Genomic DNA, 25,275 nt, shown 5'->3' with positions numbered 1-25,275 from the left:
TATACTTTTACAAGAAACATGGCATAATGAAACTATATTTCTTAATGGTTATAGATGTTATTCTCTGGCAGCCACTCCTTCTGTTAAGGGTGGGAGGGCCAGTGGAGGGTTAGCTTGTTTTATTTCAGCTAACATGAAGGTAGTAATAACAGCTTTAACTCCTTGTAATCCCTTTGCAGCTGCGGTTCTTATGGTACTTTCTGAAATCTGCCTAATACTGGTTAATGTTTATATACCACCCAGCTCAAAAAAATCTACAGTGGATAACATTTGGGAAAAATTAGACAATTATATTGAGAGCCAGTGTGGTAGAGTAGTTAAGGTGTTGGACTACGACCTGGGAGACCAGGGTTCAAATCTCAACATAGCCATGAAGCTCACTGGGTGACCTTGGGCCAGTCACTGCCTCTCAGCCTCATGAAAACCCTATTCATAGGAGAATTAAGTGGTCATCAGAAGTTGACTTAACCTTGACTTATCTTTTATATACTGAGGATTTTTTAAGCCATGCATGCCACTATCTTGTCAGCCAAATCAGCTACTGAGGTTATGGACTTATTTAAAACTTTGATGGGTAAATTACAGGATCATTTAATCAATAAAGTTACAAATACTACTCTAAGAAAAACTTTAGTAACAACTAGCTGGTTTGATGGAGAATGCAAAGAGGCTAAAAGCCAGCTGAGGAGGATCTATTGTAAATATAGGAAAGCTAATTCTGGCTCCTTGCTTATTGAGTATGTTTCACATAGGCAAAAGTATAAACTATTGATAAAGGGGAAAAAACAGCAATCTGAAAAACTTGCCTGGCAAACCCTAATAAAAGCTTCTAACAATAGGTATACTTGCCTTTTTTGGCATACAATATCGGAGGTTTTTTTAGAGAACAGTTGTACAGTTCCATTATGTGTTATTGGTCCCAATGAATGAAAGCAGTACTATCAATTGCTATTCCTCGACCATGGAATTAAGGAGAACCAAACACTGGATGTCCCAGAAAATTTACCGGATTGGCTGCCAGTTTCTGTAACCGAAGTTGAGAACCTTATCTCACAGCTAAAGAACAATAAAGCACCAGGCATTGACTTTTTACCACCAGAACCTGTAAAGTCTAACGATGACTGGTGAGCTTCTCTGCTGGCAATTATATTTTCATTTATTAACTCAACAGGGCTAATGCCTGAGGATTGGGGAACTGCCATAATAGTTCCTATATTTAAAAAAGGATCCAAATGTGACCCAGCCAATTATCGCCCAATCAGTTTATGTGTAATTAGTAAACTCTATGCAAAACATCTTCATAATAAATTAACTGATTGGATAACTGAGGAAGCTATTTTGGCTGACGAACAAGCGGGATTCAGGCAGGGCAGATCTATAGACCATTGCTTTGTTCTTAACCATTTAATTGATAAATATGCAAAAAGGAAACCAGGTGGCATATTATATGCAGCATTTATTGACTTGAAGTCAGCACTCAATTCAATCTCTCATACAAGACTGGAAAAATTAGCTCTCTCATCTGAGAGAGATGTACTATAGATGGACATCTTACAGATTCTGTCTCGGTGACAAAAGGGGTTAAACAAGGCTGCATTTCGCCCCTGTATTGTTCAATTTGTATATTAATGACATAGCTGAGCATCTAACATCTCCAGACTTTCATGCCCCCAAACTGGCTACAAAAACTATCTCTGTCTTATTGTATGCAGACGATGCTGTGCTTCTCTCTCAAACAAGAGCGGGCTTGAAAAGACTGATGGGAGCATTTTCTCATTATTGCCAAAAAGAATACTTAGTGGTTAATCCAGAGCTTGGAAGTAACTAGTTACAAGTAACAAATTACTTGTAATTCATTACTTTTTTGAGTAACGAGTGGGTAATTCCTTTACATTTTGATTGTAATAGAACTAGGAGTAATTTTACTACTTTTGTGGAGTAATTGTAACGTTTCCAGAATTACTTTTGGGCATTACTTGGGGGGGAGCAGGGGAAGTCTTCTGCTCCTCTGATTTGTGGATGAAAATCATGTGCCTCAAACTGGGCTTCTGTGCAGTGTTGCTCTTTCCTCATGCTCTGTGGATGGGCAGGAGGCGATGAGGGAGGAGGCAGAGAGTGAGACGGGGTGGAGTAGCGAAAACAATTATTTTTAATAAAGGAGGAGAAGGAGGCAGCAGCAGAATGGAGATAAAGAACTGTGGAGGTGAAAGATGACAATGTGTGTGTGTGTGTGTGTGAGAGAGAGTGAGAGAGAGACAGAGAGAGAGAGAGAGCATACTGTGTTTGCACTTGGCACACAAAGGGCCTCCACCACCCTGTCTGGCTACTGTGCTGCATTTGCAGTATTTTAACTTTTTTGCATCTGAGGGGAAAATGTTTGCTTGAGTGAGTGTCCCTTAGTTGGTGGCAGGGCAGGGTCTGGGATGTGGTTAAGTGAGAGAGATTATGCTGGTTGGCTGAGTGGGGGGGTTGCACTTGGTTTGGCGTGCAAAGATCTGAGTACTGGCCTCAGCCTCCCTCCCCACCACCCTTACCAGCGGAGAGACCACCATTGCTATCTTATGAATAAAAATAATTATTCTACTACCTCTGTATGTGTTTGTTTATTTTTAATGCTGTTTTAGGCTACTTAGATGTGCAGCAGCCAAGGCCAGCACCTTGTAGGCGGTTTTTTTTTAAGTAACTGAAATGTAATTGTAGTGATTACTTTGGAGGAAAAGTAATCAGTTACTTTCAGAGCAATTGCAATTGTAACGGTAATTACTACTTTTTTGGCCATGTAACTGTAACTGTAATTTATTACTTTTTAAAAGTAATCTTCCAAGCTCTGGGTTAATCATAACAAAATTAAGGTTATGGTATTCTCTAAACGTCATAGGCCCCATAGATGGTTTCTGGACAAGCAGCCAGTTGAACAAGTTAGAGTTTTTAAATACCTGGGCGTAGTTTTTCAATCAACAGGGGCATGGCTAGCCCAACAGAAATATGTAGGTGAAAAAGCCCTACAGAGTTGTAACGTCTTAATGCATTTTTTTCACACAAAGGTGGCAATTTCATACCTTCAGCACTTGAGGTTTTTAAGGCTAAACCTTTAGCACAATTACTGTACGGGATTCGAATCTGGGCTAGCACTCAGTTAAGTCCACTGGAAGTTGTTCAGTCTAAATTTCTTAGACAAATTTTTCTGTTCCGTGCTGTGCTCCTAATGCTTTATTGAGAATGGAAGCTGGTCTTCCCTCTATTACTTTGCAGGCCTGGCTGAGGACATTCAGTTATTGGCTGCAGCTAAATTTAACTCCTACCGATCTGATTTCTTGAGTTCTGTATGACTCTCATGAGAACAGATGGATGAAGGCTGTCACCTAAAGGCTTTGCTCTTACAGTTTATCTCCACAGCAATTATTAATCTTAGGGGCTAGTAAAGCAAGAGCTCTAATTTAACCTGGCCTCTACGACATTGAACAACAAAGCAATCTGGCTGCTGTAAGAAAATTCTGCCCATGGTATAACAGCAAGCATATCCTAGCAAGATGGAGGCACTGAGGGTTGGTGGTTCCCGAGTTCATATAATTGGTCAGTTGCCTGCTTTGGATGGGGTCGTACTCCCTCTGAAAGAGCAGGTTCATAGTCTGGGGTGCTCCTGGATCCATCTTTGTCGCTAGAGGCCGAGGTGACCTCGGTGGCTAGGAGTGCCTTTTACCAGCTTTGGCTGGTAAGACAGCTGCGGCTGTTTCTGGACCGGGATAGCCTGACCACTGTTGTTCATGCACTGGTAACTTCCAGGTTGGATTACTGTAATGTGCTCTATGTGGGGCTGCCCTTGAGGTTGGTCCGGAAGTTGCAGCTGGTGCAAAATGCGGCAGCAAGACTGCTCACTGGGGCAGGGTATCGCCAACATGTCACCCCGCTGCTGAAAGAATTGCACTGGCTGCCCATTTGCTACCGGACCAAGTTCAAGGTTCTAGTTTGGGCGTTCAAAGCCCTATATAGCTTGGGACCAGGATACCTGAAAGACCGTCTTATCCCTTATATACCCAGTAAAACACTGCACTCTGCAGGTGAGGGCCTCTTGAAGATACCATCTTATCAGGAGGTCTCTTCTGCACAACATAGGAAACAGCTACGCACATACAGGTCTGCCATCAACCAAGATGGCGGCGGATGCTTCAGCCTCTTAGGGAAACCTCGGCCGCCATCTTTGTTAAGGGCAGTGCTGCACGCACAGCAACAAAACACAGGAAAGGTAGGTGGAGAGAGGGAATAGGCAAATGGTGCTATCTGTGGCAGCGATTCTGCCACGGATTGCGGAAGGGGAGTGCTACTTCCACACCCTAAAGAGGGGCCCTTCAGGGGTCCCTCTGGGCCACAGGGCCCTCGGCCGTGGCCCAACCTTGCCGTCCTTTAGAGCTGGCCCTGTCTACCTGTTTAGAAGTCCCAGGCAGTGCATCTTAAATTATCTATATTTATAAAATAAGAGTATTTATTTTCACAAAAATCCAAAATGGCATCATTTGGAAATGATTTTAGTCTCAGGCCAGAACGTCCACATTCCAGGGAGCAATTACATAACAACTGAAATATTCCATGAAAGTGGAACTGGATGAAATACTTGCAACTGCACCACTGAATGAACTAGAGCAGAAGTTCCCAAAGTGCAGTTTGAGGACCACCAGTAGGGTTACCAGGCTCAGGGCCTGAGAACGATCCTGCATCTTTAAGAGAAGAGAAAATTCAGCCAAGTGCAGGTTTTCTTGCAACACTGTAATGGGAAAAACCACAAGGTGAAATTCTCCCTTCCCCCTGCACAACTTTTAAAGATACAGAAGACCTCTGGGAGGCTGGCAACGAAGGCTGGCAATGGTCCATGAGCTTCATTCAGGTGGTCTGTGGTGGTAAGTTTTATTTTTAAAAAAATAGTTTAGTATCTAGCACAGCACATTACAATTGCCAAACAGGCAGAGAAATCATCAAACAGTTCATCAAGACCCTCAGTAATTTTCAAGTGGTCCAGAGGAGAAACCGTTTAGGAACGACTGAACCAGAGCATATCAAGAAAGACCTGGAAGGGTTTTTGCACTTACTGAAGTGAAATAGGAGGCCCCTACCACAAGAGATGCAGAATAGTGATGAACCAAACCCAGAAGTGCAAGACATAACAAATTAATTAAACGTTAAAAATTCAAAGTGTGAAGGTTTCAAGCTGCACTCTTCTTGTACAGATTTATAAACCAAGGCTGATTTTGGGACTAAATCAGCCTTGATAGCCCTGATTGTGAGAAGGAGGAGGAAAGTGCAACCTCGCTGCTGCTTCTCAACCTCTCAAGGGCATTTGATACCATCAACCATAGTATTATCCTGGACCAGCACTGTGGGTTGGGACTAGGTGGCATCTTACTTCAGTGGTTTCATTTCTATCTGCAGGACTGTTCACAGAGAGCGGCTTTGGGTGAGAGTCTGTCAGCCCCTCAGGATTTGCACTATGAGGTCCCTCAGGGTACCTCTGAGAACTGAGAGCTATTGGAACTTCTTGCTCAACTGATAAACACACTTTTCTCTACAGTGTTTTTTAAAAATATAGTTTTAAAGTTTTCTGGAATGTATCAGCTATTAAGATTCAGAGAGAGCATTTCTGGTTTTCGTTGGTACTTAGTATTCTGTTCCGTGTCTAATAGAAACTGTAGTTGTTTTTTAAGGAGCTATTTTGTAAATGCTTAAATTATTTGCTGAGGACAAAACAGATTGCCATTCAACTAATGCTGAAAGTTAGAAGACTAAGTGAGGCACAAAACAACAACTTCTGTAGCATGTGATGTGGTAGAAGTAATACTTGGAAACTCCTGCAAGAAGAATTTACCACTGGGGACTTTTAAAGTGGCGGAATAATGCCACTTATTCATTGTAAAGCAATGCAATATATCTTAAGATGGTGGGGAAAAAACATACTTAACCAAAAGTAAATCAATGTGATTTGACAAAAATAGTTCCCTTGACAAGTGGGAAAATGTGACACATCTCAGAAAAGTCACATCAGTTCATTTCGTTATTTGCTTCACTTTTGGTAAGCCAGATTCCTTCATCATCCTAAAATATATAGCACATATGGAGTTAATCGACAATGAATATGTAGAATTATCCAGCCATTTTTAAAGTTCTTAGGGGTACATTGGTTGCCAATTCATTTCCAGGTTTAATTTAAGGTGCTCACACTAGTGTTTAAAGCTCTAAATGACTTAGGTCCAAAATATCTGAGAGACCACCTCCTTCCCTACTGACCTCTTGGGTGTTCAGCAGAGGTGGCCCTTTTGGAAGTGTCCCCCCTCAAGTGTGCAGAATGGTGGCCCAGGAGGGGGCATTCTCTGCAGCAGCTCTTCAATTGTGGAATTCCCTCCCCTCAGCGGTGCATCTGGCATCTTCACGGCACAGTTTTCAGCAAATGCTGAACACACTCCTCTGTACCCTGGCCTTTCACACTTGAGGTGTATGTTTTCGGGACCCACCCTATTCCTGTTATTGTAATATGTTTTAAATGTTTATAACATTGAATTTTAAACTGTTGTAACCTGCCCTCGGACCTGCTGGTGAAGAGCAGGAGTAATAGTAATAGTAATAATCTTCCAGCATCCCTGTCTTGTAGGTTCTGACTTTTCTTTTTACTTGGTGGTTGTCATCAGTTTTTGTGTGTGGATGCTCCATGTGGTGATCTGTAAAACAACCGCCTGGAATAGCTAGCTGACAACATGAGGCAGGTTCTGGGCCAACTTCCTTTGGGCAGTCCTGGACAGGAAGGATCCTACCCAAACAACAAAGTCTTCCTAGCTCTAGTGTGTTTCTGTAGGGGTGTTCATGTATTACATTCAATGAGTGGACAGTCTGTGTACCTGTCTAAACAAATAATTGAGCTGTACATTCGTACCATTGTTCATACAGTCTGTATACCCAACAGTTGAGCTGTACACATCAACAAGCATACACTCTTTCACACAAACACTTGTAGTTTAGGTGCTCATGGAGTCTGAACTGGCAGTGACTGACCAGGAATGAGACCTTGGAGTCATAGTGGATAGCTCGATGAAGGATGTTGACCCAGTGTGCAGCAGCTGTGAATTAGGCAGATTCCACAGTAGAGGTCATTAGGAAAAGTATTCAAAATAAAACTGCTGATAACATAATGCCATTATACAAATCTATGGTGAGGCCACACTTGGCATACTGTGTACAGTTTTGGTTGGCTCACTTCGAAAAGGATATTGCAGAGTTGGAAAAGGCTCAAAAAGGGCAACCAAAAGGATCACGGGGATGGAGAACTTCCCTATGAGGAAAGGTTGCAACGTTTGGGGCTTTTTAGTTTAGAGAAAAGGTGAATAAGAGGCAACATGCTAGAAGAGTATAAAATTGTGCATGGTATAACACTAAACTTAACACTAAAGTGAGGATCATTCAGACCATGGTATTCCTGATTTCTATGTATGGATGTGAAAGTTGGACAGTGAAAAAAGGGGATAAGAGAAAAATCAACTCATTTGAAATATGGTATTAGAGGAGAGCTTTGTGCATACCATGGACTGCGAAAAAGACAAATAATTGGGCGTTAGAACAAATTAAACCAGAACTATCACTAGAAGCTAAAATGATGAAACTGAGGTTATCATACTTTGGACACATCGTGAGAAGACATGATTCACTAGAAAAGACAATAATGCTGGGAAAAACAGAAGAGAGTAGAAAAAAAGGAAGGCCAAACAAGAGATGGATTGATTCCATAAGGAAGCCACAGACCTCAACTTACAAGATCTGAACAGGGTGGTTCATGACAGATGCTCTTGGAGGTCACTGATTCATAGGGTCGCCATAAGTCTCAATTGACTTGAAGGCACATAACAACAACAAATAAAGTAGACAGAGGAATATTTTTCTCCCTCTCTCATAATGCTAGAACTGGTGGACATCCAATGAAGCTGAATGTTGGAAGATTCAGGGCACACAAAAGGAATTATTTCTTCACACGGTGCTCCTAGAGAAGGCAGTGATGGCCACCAACTTGGATAGATTAAAAAGAGGATTAGACAATTCATGCAGGATAGTGCTTCTAACCCTGATAGCTTTGTTAAGAACATAAGAAGAGCCTGCTGGATCAGGCCAGTGGCCCATCTAGTCCAGCATCCTGTTCTCACAGTGGCCAACCAGGTGCCTGGGGGAAGCCCGCAAGCAAGACCTGAGTGCAAGAACACTCTCCCCTCCTGAGGCTTCCAGCAACTGGTTTTCAGAAGCATGCTGCCTCTGACTAGGGTGGCACAGCACAGCCATCACAGCTAGTAGCCATTGATAGCCCTGTCCTCCATGAATTTGTCTAATCTTCTTTTAAAGCCATCCAAGCTGGTGGCCATTACTGCATCTTGTGGGAGCAAATTCCATAGTTTAACTATGTGCTGAGTAAAGAAGTACTTCCTTTTGTCTGTCCTGAATCTTCCAACATTCAGCTTCTTTGAATGTCCACGAGTTCTAGTATTATGAGAGAGGGAGAAGAACTTTTCTCTATCCACTTTCTCAATGCCATGCATAATTTTATACACTTCTATCATGTCTCCTCTGACCCGCCTTTTCTCTAAACTAAAAAGCCCCAAATGCTGCAACCTTTCCTCGTAAGGGAGTCGCTCCATCCCCTTGATCATTCTGGTTGCCCTCTTCTGAACCTTTTCCAACTCTATAATATCCTTTTTGAGATGAGGCGACCAGAACTGTACACAGTATTCCAAATGCGGCCGCACCATAGATTTATACAATGGCATTATGATATCGGCTGTTTTATTTTCAATACCTTTCCTAATTATCGCTAGCATGGAATTTGCCTTTTTCACAGCTGCCGCACACTGGGTCGACATTTTCATCGTGCTGTCCACTACAACCCCGAGGTCTCTCTCCTGGTCGGTCACCGCCAGTTCAGACCCCATGAGCGTATATGTGAAATTAAGATTTTTTGCTCCAATATGCATAATTTTACACTTGTTTATATTGAATTGCATTTGCCATTTTTCTGCCCATTCACTCAGTTTGGAGAGGTCTTTTTGGAGCTCTTCGCAATCCCTTTTTGTTTTAACAACCCTGAACAATTTAGTGTCGTCAGCAAACTTGGCCACTTCACTGCTCACTCCTAATTCTAGGTCATTAATGAACAAGTTGAAAAGTACAGGTCCCAATACCGATCCTTGAGGGACTCCACTTTCTACAGCCCTCCATTGGGAGAACTGTCCGTTTATTCCTACTCTCTGCTTTCTGCTTCTTAACCAATTCCTTATCCACAAGAGGACCTCTCCTCTTATTCCATGACTGCTAAGCTTCCTCAGAAGCCTTTGGTGAGGTACCTTGTCAAACGCTTTTTGAAAGTCTAAGTACACTATGTCCACTGGATCACCTCTATCTATATGCTTGTTGACACTCTCAAAGAATTCTAATAGGTTACTGAGACAGGACTTTCCCTTGCAGAAGCCATGCTGGCTCTGCTTCAGCAAGGCTTGTTCTTCTATGTGCTTAGTTAATCTAGCTTTAATAATACTTTCTACCAGTTTTCCAGGGACAGAAGTTAAGCTAACTGGCCTGTAATTTCCGAGATCCCCTCTGGATCCCTTTTTGAAGATTGGCGTTACATTTGCCACTTTCCAGTCCTCAGGCATGGAGGAGGACCCAAGGGACAAGTTACATATTTTAGTTAGCAGATCAGCAATTTCACCTTTGAGTTCTTTGAGAACTCTCGGGTGGATGCCATCCAGGCCCGGTGATTTGTCAGTTTTTATATTGTCCATTAAGCTTAGAACTTCCTCTCTCGTTACCACTATTTGTCTCAGTTCCTCAGAATCCCTTCCTGCAAATGTTAGTTCAGGTTCAGGGATCTGCCCTATATCTTCCACTGTGAAGACAGATGCAAAGAATTCATTTAGCTTCTCTGCAATCTCCTTATCGTTCTTTAGTACACCTTTGACTCCCTTATCATCCAAGGGTCCAATCGTCTCCCTAGATGGTCTCCTGCTTTGAATGTATTTATAGAATTTTTTGTTGTTGGTCTTTATGTTCTTAGCAATGTGCTCCTCAAATTCTTTTTTAGCATCCCTTATTGTCTTCTTGCATTTCTTTTGCCAGAGTTTGTGTTCTTTTTTATTTTCTTCATTCGGACAAGACTTCCATTTTTTGAAGGAAGACTTTTTGCCTCTAAGAGCTTCCTTGACTTTGCTCGTTAACCATGCTGGCATCTTCTTGGCCCTGGCGGTACCTTTTCTGATCTGCGGTATGCACTCCAGTTGAGCTTCTAATATAGTGTTTTTAAACAACTTCCAAGCATTTTCGAGTGATGTGACCCTCTGGACTTTGTTTTTCAGCTTTCTTTTTACCAATCCCCTCATTTTTGTGAAGTTTCCTCTTTTGAAGTCAAATGTGACCGTGTTGGATTTTCTTGACAATTGGCCAGTTACATGTATGTTTAATTTAATAGCACTGTGGTCACTGCTCCCAATCGGTTCAACAACACTTACATCTCGCACCAGGTCCCGGTCCACACTGAGGATTAAGTCCAGGGTTGCCATCCCTATGGTCGGTTCCATGACCAACTGGTCTAGGGAATAGTCATTTAGAATATCTAGAAACTTTGCTTCTTTGTCATGACTTGAACACATATGCAGCCAGTCTATGTCCGGGTAGTTGAATTCACCCATTACTACCACATTTCCTAGTTTGGATGCTTCCTCAATTTCATATCTCACCACCCACAACGATTCTTTGGAGGAGTCTTTTGGGGTTTCGAGCTTGCTGGATTCAATGCCTTCTTTCACGTATAGAGCGACTCCACCACCAATACGTCCTTGTTCTGCCTCCATTGTTGGAGGCAGCATGCTTCTGAATACCAGCTGCTGGAAACTGCAGGAGGGGAGAGTGTTGTTGCACTCAGACCCTGTATGAGACTTCCCATGAACATCTGATTGTCCACTGTGAGAAACAGGATGCTGGACTAGATGGGCCACTGGTCTGATCCAGCAGGCTGTTCTTATGTACACATGTAGAGACAATTTGTACCTGTGTTCAGTGTAATGTTTGAACAAGCTTTGCATGTTCCTTGGTGCTGACTCCCTATCCCTATCTCTTCTTGGCTTAGTTCTTCAGCTCAGGCTCTCAACTTTGGCTCTGTACTTCGGGCTGCCCTGACAGCTACCTGCAGTTCTGCCCTGATGGCAGTGCACATAAGGGGGAGGGGAGATGAGGGAGGAGGCCCAGTCATTACCAGTCACTAACACAGCCGTGAGGCAGGCTGGGGTTGCATGGTGCAGAATTATAACTGGGGAGTGGTTTGAAGCCCTCAATGAGGTTGCAGGCAAATTATGCTATTGGCTGTGCTGGCCCTATTAGCTCTTCTCCAGCTGCAGCACCCTCACCATGCAGTCCCATCTCATGACCTGCCCCTACTGGGTATATAATGGTGAAGGTGTCCCCGCATTTGTAGTGTGAGTCATTTCCGACTCTTAGGGTGACATCTTGCGACGTTTACTAGGCAGACCATATATATGGGGTGGGATTGCCAGTTCCGTCCCCGGCCTTTCTTTACCCCCCAGCATATGCCGGGTACTCATTTTACTGACCACGGATGGATGGAAGGCTGAGTGGACCTCGACCCCTTTTACTGGAGATTCGACTTCCTCCTTTTGTTGGAATCAAACTCCGGCCATGAGCAGAGCTTCGGCTTTTGCTGTGTTACCGCCGCTTACCACTCTGCGCCACGGAGGATCTTACTAGGTATATGCTGCCTGCAATAAAGATAGGCACTTTCCTCTGTGAGCATCACTGAACAGCAGCAGCTGAGGAGTGCATTCAGCTCCACGTGTGCACTGACAGTGAAATCATAGCATGCCCTGTCATCCTTCATGAACTTGCCATAAACCAGGAGAGATCTAATTTGATAATACTGAAATTCTGCTCTGTTTGTATGCAACAGTTCATGGCCTGAAAGGATGCTTTGAGCCAGCTCAATGAACATCATGTTGTGGATACAGATATGCCTCTGCCATAACTGTCCATGTGGAATTCTGCTTCAGTATGTGACTCTCTCCTGGTAGACTGGGTCATAATATTCAGAGATACCTCCCCGATACAACTAAATGGCTTAGATTTTTTTAAAAAACATTCTGGTATTTCAGAAAATGATTCTGAAGAAATGTAGGCACTTTACATTTTTGATATCTTCAACTTTGGGAGGGAATCTGATATAGGTAGGGAATATCTGTAAAATCATTTCCTATAGAAATGTCCATGCTAGAGGTCATTAGAATGTCTACTTAGATTGGGCAATGCACAAAATGAAGAATAAGATACAATATTAAGTGAAATGCAATGGTTAAGACGCATCAATAAAAGTAAAACGCAGCCTGAACTGCTTTCCTTTCTAGCAGCATAAAAATAAAACCACTTAGCAGCTCAGAATCAGGGCCAGCACCAGGCATGACTGGGCTCTTGGGCAGCAGGCTGTCCTGGGCCTGCATCATCATGTTCCACAACACCCCCTCCCGATGCAGGTGGCGTGGGCTTAAACAGACCTGTCCCATCTGCCTCCTGTGTTGCCGGGTCAGTGCCTTAGCTATGCTGTGTGTGCTTGCTTGCCATTACCCAAGATGGTGGCAGGGGCATCAACCACTCAGGGATGCCCTCGCTGCCTTCTTGGATGATGACAGACATGCACATGCAGGACACTAGTGCACTGATGCAGCAACATGGAAGGTAGGTGGAGTGGGTGGGTCTATTTAAGTCCATGCTACATGCATGGGGGTGTTTCCTGGTAGGGTAGAGCTCCTGTTCTGCAATCTGCAACACTGTTGTGTTGCTGGGCCCTCCGACCTGATGCTGGCGTCCATTGTGGAGTGGGAGCTTCACCCTCCCAGCTTAAGGAGCCCTTGGCCACTGTCTGACCTGTCAGTAGGGTTGCCAGGTCTCCGGTTTTCGGCCGGAGACTCAGGGAAAAAGGGGCCGTCTCCGGCCTCCGGCAATACTTGTTTTAAAAAGGTGGATCTCCAGTTTTCATTGGCCCCCTCAGCCACGCATGCGTGATTGACCACGCATACGTTGGGCTGCGGCTGGCCGACTTCTGCTCTTTATCATTCAGGCTGCTCAGGCAGGCAGGACTTGAGCAGCCGCCACAGTGAGGGAGAGGGACCTCTCCAGCAGCAGCAGCCCTTGCCCGCTCCCGCCACCACCCACCCACAGAACATACAGGTGAGGCGCGTGCGTGAGGGTGATGATCTGATGGCCCATGGGTGGGTGGAGGCGAGCGGTGGCAGCGGAGGCTAGGCTGGGCCAGCCTGGCTCTCTTAGCCCCGGCCCAGACTCGGTGCCAGTTATCCTGGGGCTCAGGCTGCTGCAGTCTCTGGTTGGGGGCAGGGGGCCCATCGCGGCCGTTGCCGTGGGTGGAGGCGAGTGGTGGCAGTGGAGCCCAGGCTGGGCCGGCTCCCTCTTAGCCCTGGCCCGGTCCGGATTCGGAACCAGAGCCAGTTCCCCTGGGGCTCAGGCAGGCTGCAGTCTCTGGTTGGGGTGGGCATCACACGGCCGCTGCCGCGCCCAGCGTCTCAAGATGAGGCCCACGCCAGCGGGTGAAGCCGGCGGCCGTCCTTTCCCAAGCCTCCTGCTGAGCCTGTAGGCCGCGTCGGCCCGTCTCGGCAGCGGTTGCTAGGAGATGGGCAACGCGGCTTGTCAGCCTCAGCAGGAGCCGTGGAGGGCAGGCCGGGCAGGCTCCTTTTTAGCCCCGGAGCCAGTTCCCCTGCTCCGGAAAGGACGGCCACCGGCTTCACCCCTCCTGCTGTGGGCGCCGCTGGGCAGCAGCGGCCACGATGGGCACCCCCCCAGCGGCGCCAATCAGGAGGGGCGAAGCGGCCGTCCGTCCGGAGCAGGAGAACCGGCTGGACTAAGGAGGAGCCGGCCCGGCCTGCCCTCCACGGCTCCTGCTGAGGCTGACAAGCCGCGTCAGATCCGTCTCCTAGCAACCGCTGCCGAGACGGGCCGACGCAGCCTACAGGCTCAGCAGAAGGCTTGGGAAAGGAGGACGGCCGCCGGCTTCACCCGCTGGCGTGGGCCTCGTCTTGAGATGCTGGGCACGGCAGCGGCCGTGTGATGCCCACCCCAACCAGAGACTGCAGCCTGCCTGAGCCCCAGGGGAACTGGCTCTGGTTCCGAATCCGGACTGGGCCGGGGCTAAGAGGGAGCCGGCCCAGCCTGGGCTCCACTGCCACCACTCGCCTCCACCCACGGCAGCGGCCGCGATGGGCCCCCCTGCCCCCAACCAGAGACTGCAGCAGCCTGAGCCCCAGGGTAACTGGCTCCGAGTCCGGGCCGGGGCTAAGAGAGCCAGGCTGGCCCAGCCTAGCCTCCGCTGCCACCGCTCGCCTCCACCCACCCATGGGCCATCAGATCATCACCCTCACGCACGCGCCTCACCTGTATGTTCTGTGGGTGCCTTTTTTTGTAGTTTTATTTTTACTATTTATGTTTGGAAACGATGCCAAATTTTTGTATCTCTTTAATCAATGTGTTATATTTGGTGATATATATTGCATTATATATTGATGTGTATATCAATATATACTGATATGTATTACACTTACACAAACACATTAAAAGGGTGAGAATTCTAGCCTTTTGCATACTACATAGCCTCTTCATAGAGCTCCCAAGCAGTGATATCTTGGTGTTGTGATGTACAGAAATGGAGAATATACCCTGGATTCCTGATTTTATTTTACTGGGGTGAGGTGGGGGTGATTTGCAGCACTGAATTTTTCTGAACAGAACACTTACAGATTTTCTGACAGTTGTCTGACTCCTGATACTAAACAATTGCACCAGCTTATCTGCCAATAGGTCAGTGGTGCCTTTAACCGCATCAATCCATCTCTTGTTTGGCCTTCCTCTTTTTGTACTCCCTTCTGTTTTTCCCAGCATTATTGTCTTTTCTAGTGAATCGTGTCTTCTCATTATGTGTCCAAAGTATGATAACCTCAGTTTCATCATTTTAGCTTCTAGTGATAGTTCTGGTTTAATTTGTTCGGACACCCAATTATTTGTCTGTTTTGCCTAGAATGTCCTCCCTTGTCCTTAACATGGCTGCAACCGTATCTACTCAGAAGTAAGCCCTATTGAGTTCTATGGGGCTTAGTTCCTTAATAAGCATGTTTATAATAATAATAATAATAAATTTAATTTCTTCGTCGCCTATCTGGCCGATGGCCACTCTAGGCGACTTACAAATTTGTTAGAATACAATTGATAAAATATAATAATACAATATAAAAACAATACATCTGCAGCAACAATATTAAAACTGGGCAGGAGGCATTACAGTTATAACAATTAACCCTCCCTGGATACCCCGAAGGCCTGCTGAAAGAGCCAGGTCTTTAAGGCTTTCCGAAACACATTTAGGGAAGAGGCGTGCCGGAGATCTTGTGGGAGGGAGTTCCAAAGAGTGGGGGCCGCCACTGAGAATGCCCTCTCTCTAGTACCCGCCAATCTGGCTGTTTTTGTTGGCGGGATTGAGAGAAGGCCCTGTGTGGCCGATCTTGTCGGGCGGCATAATTGGTGGCGTTGAAGGCGCTCCGTGAGATAAACTGGGCCGAAACCGTGTAGGGATTTAAAGGTCAATACCAACACCTTGAATTGGGCTCGGAAAACAACTGGTAGCCAGTGTAGGTCGAACAACACTGGTGTGATGTGATCTCGGCGGCGACTATTCGTAAGTAGTCGAGCCGCCGCATTTTGTATCAGTTGTAATTTCTGGACCGTTTTCAAGGGTAACCCCACGTAGAGCGCATTATAATTGCTGCCTTCAGGAGCATCCATCTGTGCTCCCATCTAACATCTCTGCAACACTAGGCTCCTTTCTTCCAATAATGGGCTGGCCTGAGGGCACGTAAACCCTTCTTGCCAGAAGCAAGGAAGCTAGATTAAATGTTCCCTAAAGGTGTTGAACTGTGACCTGGCAGACCAGGGTTTGAATCCCCACACAGCCATGAAGCTCCCTGGGTGACCTTGGGCCAGTCACTGCCTCTCAGACTCAGAGGAAGGCAATAGTAAACCACCTCTGTCTGAATACTGCTTACCATGAAGACCCTATCTGGGACTAACTTGAAGGCAGTCCATTTCCATTTTGCATCACCCTAAGCTTGTGAGAAAGAATGACCTTGTCACTTCAGATGGACCTAGGAACACCCTATTTTAGGTAAGATTTCTATTTTAATCTCCAGAGAATTTTTTTTGAATGGCATGCTCCAAGCAACTGTGGTTGATACAATGTATCATGCTTAATGATATCACTAGGGCCCGCCCCATGATGTCACTAGGGCCCGCCCCATGATGTCACTAGGGCCCGCCCCATGATGTCACTAGGGCCTGCCCCATGACATCATTAGAGCCTGCCCCATGACATCACTAGGGCCCGCCCCGTGACATCACTAGGGCCCGCCCCCATTTTCTCAGGTTTTTGGATGGCTCCGACCTGGCAACCCTACCTGTCAGACCTCTGGTGCCGGGCCTACTCTGATTACAAAAGGAAGAATAACAGACCTTGAAATCTTGAAATCCCAGCAGGAGCCCAGGGCGGCAAACAAAGTGCTAAAAACACTTTAAAACATCATAAAAACAGATCTTAAAACACATTAAAACAAAACAGCGTTAAAAACATTTTAAAAAAAACAACTTTAAAAAAGGGTTAAAAACATTATTAAAAAACATATTAAACAATTCTGACACAGACGCAGACTGGGATAGGTCTCAACTTAAAAGGCTTGTTGAAAGAGGAAAGTCTTCAAAAGGTGCCAAAAAGATAGCAGAGATGGCGCCTGCCTAATATTCAAGGGGAGGGAATTCCACAGGGTAGGTGCTGCTTTAAACATAGTAAGATGGATATCAATTAAATGACAATAATAGTCTGAGGGCCAAACTAGATGTTATCTGGGAGATCTGTGCACAAAGTCTACTGCAGGTGTGGGGAACGTTTTTGACTCCATAGGCCAGATCTTTAGCAGGAACTACCTAGCAGGTTCACAAGTGGGTGAGGCTACCCACTTGTCAATCACCTGATGTCACAGTACTTTGAAGACCTGATTATTGGGACTTCAAAGCACAGCATGGGACTGTTTGAAAGCCCTTTGCAAGCAGCCCTATGATGCTCTTTAAACCTCTGACAATGGAGGTTCAAGAACAGTGGAGGGCTATTTTTAATTTGAAAGGAGTTTTTTTCACCTCTATTTTAGTGGAGGATTCCATGCAAACCTCCTCTGAATTATGAAGGGGTTTGCATCAGAATTCCCTGCTAAAATTGAAGGAAAAAAACTATTTTGTTTTACCATGGGATTACAAGGCAAACCCCATCCTGAAGCAGGTGTGTGTGTTTGTGTGTGTGTGAGTGGGAGAGAGAGATTTGGATTCAGACCATGGTGCTCAAGGATGATGTTTTTAACTTGCTTCCCCATGCTTTACCCTTGGATGAAATCATCTTTCCCCCAGCTGTGATTTGCTCCACAAGGCAAACATATTTGTTCCCCTATAATACCTGTATGTTTTACCCTAGCATTATGGTCCCAAAACCTGCATCCTTCCCAGGTTCCCCTGTCTGATATTAGCCCTTTTCAAAACTTTCATGAAAGATCACATATTTCACATCTAGTTTTACCCTTCAAAAGGACAAGCTAACATATTAAGGCTAGAGTCCTATGCTCACTTTCTTGGGAGTAAGTCCCATTGAACTCACTGGGACTTACTTTTTAGAAAGCATGGAAAGGGTTGCACTGCAAGTAGCAAAAAGAACTAATTAGATTTCTAGTGATGCTTGGAAAAGTTTGTGACTTTTTGGTGACTGAAGCAGAACTGTGTATCAAGAGATAAAATATATAATCCTTTTTACTGCTTTCAATATTCTTATTAATTCTTGATATTAAGCCAGCTTCTAGCAATATCTTAATTTACTGTGGCTTTATCATTAAGAAAATGGAGTTTGCTTTAGTGTGCAGTCTGTTTTGTGTGTGTGGCGATAATTAGCAAATTATTGCATATTATGGGAATGTACAAAGGGGAAATATTTGCATTGTTGGTCTGAACATGCTGATGAGGTTTAGGTTAAATCCTTCTGGGCAAAAATATGTTGTTCAACTCATCTGCATTCAGTTAAATTACACTAGAAACAAAAATGTTGCCTGATAACTTAAGGGTACTGATTAGAGTCCACATAATGACTCAGAACTCCGAGATGCTGCTGACAACATATAATCTCACCATGTTCAAAATAGCACTTTGCTACTGGCTTCATACTGGAATGACCACTGGAAGTGACCTTGCCCACTGTTGGATGTGTGTTTCTTTAGTGTTAAAGATGCCAAGAGTAAAGCTGCAACCTTGAATGAGTTCATAAGGAGTAAGTTCACTGAACAAAGTGAGACATGCGTCTGAGTAAACATGGTTAGGATCATGCCGCACAGCAAATATTTCAGGGTTAGAGGAGCGGTGCAGGAAGTTTTAATGGAGTAATATATTCTGTCCTCCTCCTGGACAGATAACGTTGGCTTAGGGTATCTGCATCATTCACAGGGATTCCATTCCATCACTCTCTTTCTAAGGCCACTTCTACACTGAGCAGTTACTGTTCAATTGACATGCTCTGTTTGATCAAGTTTCATGGGGCATCTGCATGACATTGTGAAAAAAATGCACCTCTCATTTCCCCCTGTTCAGCTTCCTCCCCCTCCCCCGAACTCAGAAAACTCAACTTCAGTGGAATAGTTGTGAAGGTATAATTGGCTGTTCCTGCCAATTAGACAGCTCTCTAGCCATTCTCTAGGTTATGCTTTAGCCAATTCCTTCTCTATGGTCTGTCTTGCCTCTCTGGTTATCAACTCTTATCACTTAACCCTTCCCTTTCTAAATAGTGTTGCCTTACACCAGGGATGGGTAACTTGTGTCCCTCCAGATGTCCAATGGTCAGGGATAATGAGAGGTGTAATCCAGCAACTTCTGGACAGCCACAGATTCCCCATCCCTGTCTTAGGGATGGGGGAGAAACTCTATTCAGTTCACATTTAAAGGCAAATCTATCTAACTCACACTTTCCAAAACAATATGCAAGCCAAAAAAAACACAGCCATCCTTTGAAATTCACACTTCTCTGAATTTTGCAGTGCAGTTCTCCAGCCAAGTAACATTTACAAAAATCATCTACTGGGGTAAAATGTCCATGAAAATGCACAGTTTTAAGGAAAATTGCTTTGCAAAAAGTGTGTATATTAGGAAAAATTGTATATACACGTGTATATTAGGAGAAATGTGCACTAAAATGCTGATGAATTTTCATGAGCCCTTTTTAAAAAAATTGCAAATGATGTGGAAATGAGGAGAACTGATTTTAAGACTGGAAAAAGAAGAAACTGAGCAAAACTGAAATTGACAGATTTGCCCACCCATTTTATTTATTTATTTATTAAATTTATATCTTCTACTCTCCACTGACACAGGGGGAAATCATGACTTGGAGTGTAGTGGGGCAGGGGAAGTTAGTTTTTAATCCTTTCATCCCTATGCAGTGGTCCCAATGAAAATTGTCCCTTTCCAACATTTGGGGCTGAGGAAAGGGAGACTGCCCACTTGGCTACAGAGTATGTCAGAAGTCTGGAAGCAGGGTTGCTAGTCCACTTCTAGTTTAAATCAGAACAGCAATGACTGGGTGCTGCTAAATCACATCTTGAAGCACCCTTTCTTTCTACAAGGGAAAATGAAACAGATGAAAATGGGCACTGTTTACCTTGGGGGTCATTACAGTGTGTAGATGAAAGAAGAGTGAGGTAGTTGCCAGTGATGTTACCATCAAAACAGAATAAAATAATTTTTTTGTTAAAGTGCTGTTGGTGGTAAATAAATGTGAACTCATAGTACAGCTGATGGTTGTCTCCAGCAGAGAGATGAGTCTTATGATCATTTATGTTTAGGGAACATTTAAAAATTGTAGTTGCCGTTATTGACATAGTATTTATGAAGGTTTCTTATTTGTATGCCATGTCTCAGCCACTGTAGTGTAAAACACTGTTGGCATAACTTTTCATTGACTTGTGGTCACCTTCATCAGATATATGAAATATTATCCTTGACTGGGACACAAACACATCCTACGTCTCTTACCAGAGTAACAACCCAATTGTAGAGATGTCTTTTCAGAAGTAAGTCCTATTGAATCCAATGGGACTTAACGCCCAGGTAAGTTGAGTTAGGCTTGTAACCTTAGTCATGTAGTATCAACAGACTATGCAAGGTCTGGTCTCATAATCACCAATAAGTAATGCAAAGTTTGGGCTCAAAATAGAGTCTTCTCCTCCTACCCCACGCACCTCTGTGCAGTGTAATGAAAGAAACTGGATTCCTGCATTGAGCAGGGGGTTGGACTCAATGGCCTTATAGGTCCCTTCCAACTCTACTATTCTATGATTCTATGAAACTAGAATCCATCAAACACTAGAACCACCTTTTCAGCAGTCTCAAACCATAATTCTGCATGCCTGCTGCCTCACTTCCCCAAGATCGAAATCATTGCCAATACCCACATTGCAGAAACATTCCAGAATTCTTGGAGAAGCTGAGAGTTTGGGTGGTCTTGCTGAAGGCTTAGAAGCCTGAGGATAGCCTAACTTTCACCTTGTCTTCATGGAAAACTAAGCTATCATCAACATCTCCTGGGCAGAAATGGTTGCTAGCATACCTTTACACATACAGAAATCCCACAGGGACAATTTCTTCTAGATAGACATACATAGTTGATTCACTGCTATTCAGGCAGCCTTTGTGGTGTGATTCAGGAACATTTTTAAACACATGCTTCATACTTGCAAGGTGAGAAATCAAACTGAAATCAAGGATGCACTTTGCTTTACTAATCTGGAAGAAACCTTGAATGCCATTTTACCACATCCTTTGCTCAGAGGCTGAACTGTCTTGGCAACAATGAGTTGCCCTATATGGGGAAGTGTATTATAATCAGCCTCAAAAAAGACACATTTGGGTGGTTCAGCAGGGCCTACATGAGCACCTTAATAAGAATGTACATCTATATGAGGATTTATATCTACAGCAGTTATATCTGTTGCTGGATCAGAACGAATTCATATAGCAAATGTTCCATGAGGAGTGAGTGACTCATGTTGAAATCCCCATTCAGTCATGAAGCTCACTGGGTGTTCTTAGGTCAGATTCAGTCACTCTTTCTAAGTCTGACCCACCACACAGGATTGTTGTGAGGATAGGAGGGGGTGGGACAGCACATACACTGGCTTAAGCTCCTGGGGGGAAGGAAGATGGGATATCAGTGTAATCATAAATGAAATAAATGTATTTCCATGGAGGATTGTTTGTACGTATTACAACAGTGCTACAGTTTCACAGTATCTTCACTAAATTTGCAATACAGTTTAGTACTACAGTACACTAACTTCAGGAGCTGAAGATGTAAAGCATCAGATAAATGCACAAGAATACAGTGGTTACCATTTTACAAAATGTTTTTGGTCTCTCTCTCTCTCTCTCTTTTATATTTGAAGGAGAGGGCTGGTTTGTGGTTCTCAAATGCCAGCATTCTACTCCTGAGAGTATTTATTACAGAGTGAATGTTCTCCATCCACTGCCCCTTGAGATGCTCATGTCACACAAAATTTGTGGATATTGTAACTCTAGAAAATGTCCCTTCTGTGGCAGTGGAAGGTGCGCAAGCAGCATTATGAGGCTCACACCCAATCCTAACCAACTCTATCTGGAAATATGCACGGTTCAGATTACAGCCTTAAAATACAATGTAGCAGCGTTTTCCTTGTTCAAAGCTTTTCCTTAGGCTGTAATCCTGAGCACACTTGAAATTGTCCCATTGAACCAAGTGGAATGTCATTTTTGAATAAACTAGCTTAGAACAGAGCTATATATTGGGAAAACACTTGAGGGTGGCATAATTTGTGAACAGCACTGTTACATACATCTTATCATCAGCATCATTACTACTACTACAATTTAAAATTTATATTACTACTAATCCTATTGCCATTTAAATTTATATTTCATGTTTCATCCAAGGAGCTCAAGGTAGTATACATGGTTCTCCCCCTTCTCACTTTATCAACACCAAGACCCTGTGAAGTATGTCCGGTTATACGACTGTGACTAGCCCAAGGTCACCCAGGTCATGGCTCAGAGGGGATTTCAAACCTGGCCTCCCAGGTCTCAGTCCAGCATTCCAACCACTACATCACAGCCTTATACTGAATCATACCACTGGTCCATCTACCTCAGTATTGTCAACACTGATTTGCAGCAGTTTTCCAGGATTTCAGATTGGGACATTCCAAGCCCTATCTGGGGAGTGAACCTGGGATCTTCTGCATGCAAGATAGCTATAGTCCTTTCCCAAGTACTCAACTCTCTTAATCTCACATTACACTGTAAAATTAATCAGTAGGTTAATATATTTTACTGATCCCAGAGAGCTTTAGAAAGACCATAGGAAACTGCCTTATACCAAGTTTAACCATTGGTCCATCTAGCTCAGTATTGTCTACACTGACTGGCAGCAGCTCTCCAGAATTTCAGACCGGAGCATTCTCAGCCCTACCTGGAGATGCCAGGAATTGAACCTGGGACCTTCTGCATGCAAATCAGATGCTCTACCACTGAGCTATGGAAAATCTGATATTCACACATAGCATTTCCTTAGATTCCAGTGGGACTTTGTACAAGTAAAGTATATTTACTCAGGTGGAGCACAGGCTGCAGTATGATAGGACTTTTTTTGCAGGGTGTGTGTGTGATGATATACAAACTGTGATGTAGATTAGTTTGTACACAACGTAAGGTGGGCCCAATGAGATCTTTGGAATGATCTGGGAAGAGTAGAACACTAAAGTTAGACAGGGACCTACCTTGGTGCTTAAATGTAATCTATAAAATGTCTTTCCAACCCCCCTCCATAAATAGGCATCAATTAAACTCTGAAGAACTCCCTCCAGCTAAGGCACTGTGTGATAATTCTCTCCAGGTGTGGAGTGTCAGAATGGCAGCATCTAAATGAGGTGATGGCTACATCATTCTTAACTTGGCTCTTTTTGTACTGCTGGTTGAAATTGACATGATATTGCTGTTGATTGCTTCCTGGCTTAGTGACTCAGCTGCCAGAACACAAGAGGAGCCCCTCTGCAATTTTATACTATGTCCAGCTTCCTTTTGGCCAGAGAGATAATAAACAGTGACCTCTGTTGAATGCAGTTTCCCTTCTACGTTCAGCTAATATGATCCCCATCAAAGAATTAAAAAACACACGAGTATAGTTCAGTAATTTTAGACTCTGGACTTAAAGGTCTTATAGCCCCCTCCCCCAAATCCTCTTTAGATGGTAGTTATGTGTATTACTGTACTGACTTCCACTGTCTTTGGAGGTCTTCCTGCTTATTCTGCTGCATGGGGCCTGGACATCTGGCCTAAAGTCCTTCCCTTTTGATGACATCGATGGACTCAATGCCCATCATAGAATCACAAAGTGGGAAGAAACCTTATGAGGTCATCTAGCCCAAAGCTTGGCTCATTGCAGGATCTGCAGGATAGAAAGCCATGACTGATGGCTTTCTGATGGCTTTCTAGCCTCTTCTTCAATACCTTTGGGAGGAAAGGTGAGATAGAAATTTACTACTAACAATTAAAATATCTCCACTGTCCAAGCAGTCTGGTCCATTGTCAAATCAGCCTTGACTGTTATAAAGTCTTGTCTGTGTTTAGCCAAAAATCTGCTTCCCTGACTGCCTACGCAAAACCGTTTCCTCCACTTCCACGGGCTCTTCCCCTTTTCTGCTTTTCAAAGGTTCTCTTTCTGAACCTCCTTACAGCCACCGGCAGAGGAACCTGTGGCCTTGCAGATGTTGTTGGACTCCAGCATGGTCAATGGTCAGTTGCAGTCCAACAACACTTGGAGGACACAGGTTCACCACGCGCGCGTTAGGGCCAAGGACGTGTTTTGCTTTTTAAAAATCTGCACATGCTCAGGGGAAGAAAGAGGCCTTGAGGAGAAAGCATCCTCCTTCCCTCTTTCCCCTAAAATCCTTCCCCTAAAATCCCTCGATTGTGTCAGGATCAGCAACTTGGATGGTAGGATGACTGAGGAGACCGACGTTCCAAAATCATAGCAGCCAGTATACAAAGCGCTTCGTACCCCACATAGCGAAACATCCCTCTTTTTATCCCCAGAGTGCAGAAAGGGAGAGGGCTGTAGAGGGATCCGAAACGAGGCTGCTGATTGGCTCATAGGTCGGGCAACCCGATTCTATGCTTGCTGGCTTGCTCGGAAGTGAACGAGACGGAATCCTGGTTAGAGCGCCTGGAGTGCACCCCTGTTCCCTCCCAAAGTTGACACGGGCGCGACCACCTCCTTGGCTACGTTACTCACCTTGGAAAGTCCACCTTTTGCACTCAGTGCGCCTTTACATGACAGAATCCGGGACCTGGGGCGCAAGGCACAAGTCAGTTCCTTCCCATCGCCTTCTTGCCTTCTTTCAGACCCAACTTCCAGCGCATCAACAGCCGCCCATTACCAGCAGTAGCCAGGATCTCTCAAGCGGAACCTGCCCGTTCGCACCGCCAGTCGAAAGCGGCAGCCAGCGCTCCACCTCCGCCTGTTGCGGGGAGCCTTTCAAAATCCACCTTAGATGCGGTGAGAGAGCGTCTAGGAGGCAAGAGTGAAAACCTGGCACGGGACCTGACTTCAGAGAAGGAGCGCCGCCAATCAAAACAAAAAGCTGGACAGGGGACGGGAGGCGGGGCCAGGCGTTAGGGAAAAAAGCTGAAGTAGACAAGGGGGCAGGTAAGGGACCGCAGGAGAAGAGTGAAGAAGAAGGTCTGATTCCTCCGTCTCTGGCTGTTTTATATGGCCAGGAAAACTCTACCCTGGAAAGCCTGTGCCAGTTGTAGCCAGCGGACGCTAGGAGGCAGCACTTTCCACTGAATGCCCCTGCGGAATTTACTGTAGGGACTGTGTCTAGTTTCATCTCAGGGGACGTTCAAAGACCCCAGAGAGCTCATGATAAGCGTGGAACTCAGCTTTTATTGAAGTCAATGACAGTACTTCCAGTGATGACAGTTGATTAAATATTGCAGCCCCAAATGCTTCCTCTGCAGTGGACTGCCTTGGATTTGAATCAAGCTCAGAAAGCAAAGAGGCATGGAGAGGACCCTCCCATGCCACATCTTGAGCAG

The 25,275-nt window shown here is 44.6% G+C and overlaps 1 protein-coding gene across 1 annotated transcript in view; it reads right to left on the bottom strand.

The window, feature by feature from the left end:
- HTR1E (5-hydroxytryptamine receptor 1E) overlaps positions 1-24,757 on the bottom strand; it is a 58,765-nt gene extending 34,008 nt beyond the window's left edge. Inside the window, exon 1 of the mRNA XM_061626257.1 lies at positions 24,470-24,757. The gene's annotated coding sequence lies outside the window, so the exon portion shown is untranslated. The remainder of the gene's footprint in view (positions 1-24,469) is intronic.
- Positions 24,758-25,275: the final 518 nt, after the last annotated feature.

Source organism: Rhineura floridana, chromosome 4 (genome assembly GCF_030035675.1).
Source record: "Rhineura floridana isolate rRhiFlo1 chromosome 4, rRhiFlo1.hap2, whole genome shotgun sequence".
NCBI classification, from domain to species: Eukaryota; Metazoa; Chordata; class Lepidosauria; order Squamata; family Rhineuridae; genus Rhineura; species Rhineura floridana.
This window is presented reverse-complemented; position numbering and strand designations above follow the sequence as displayed.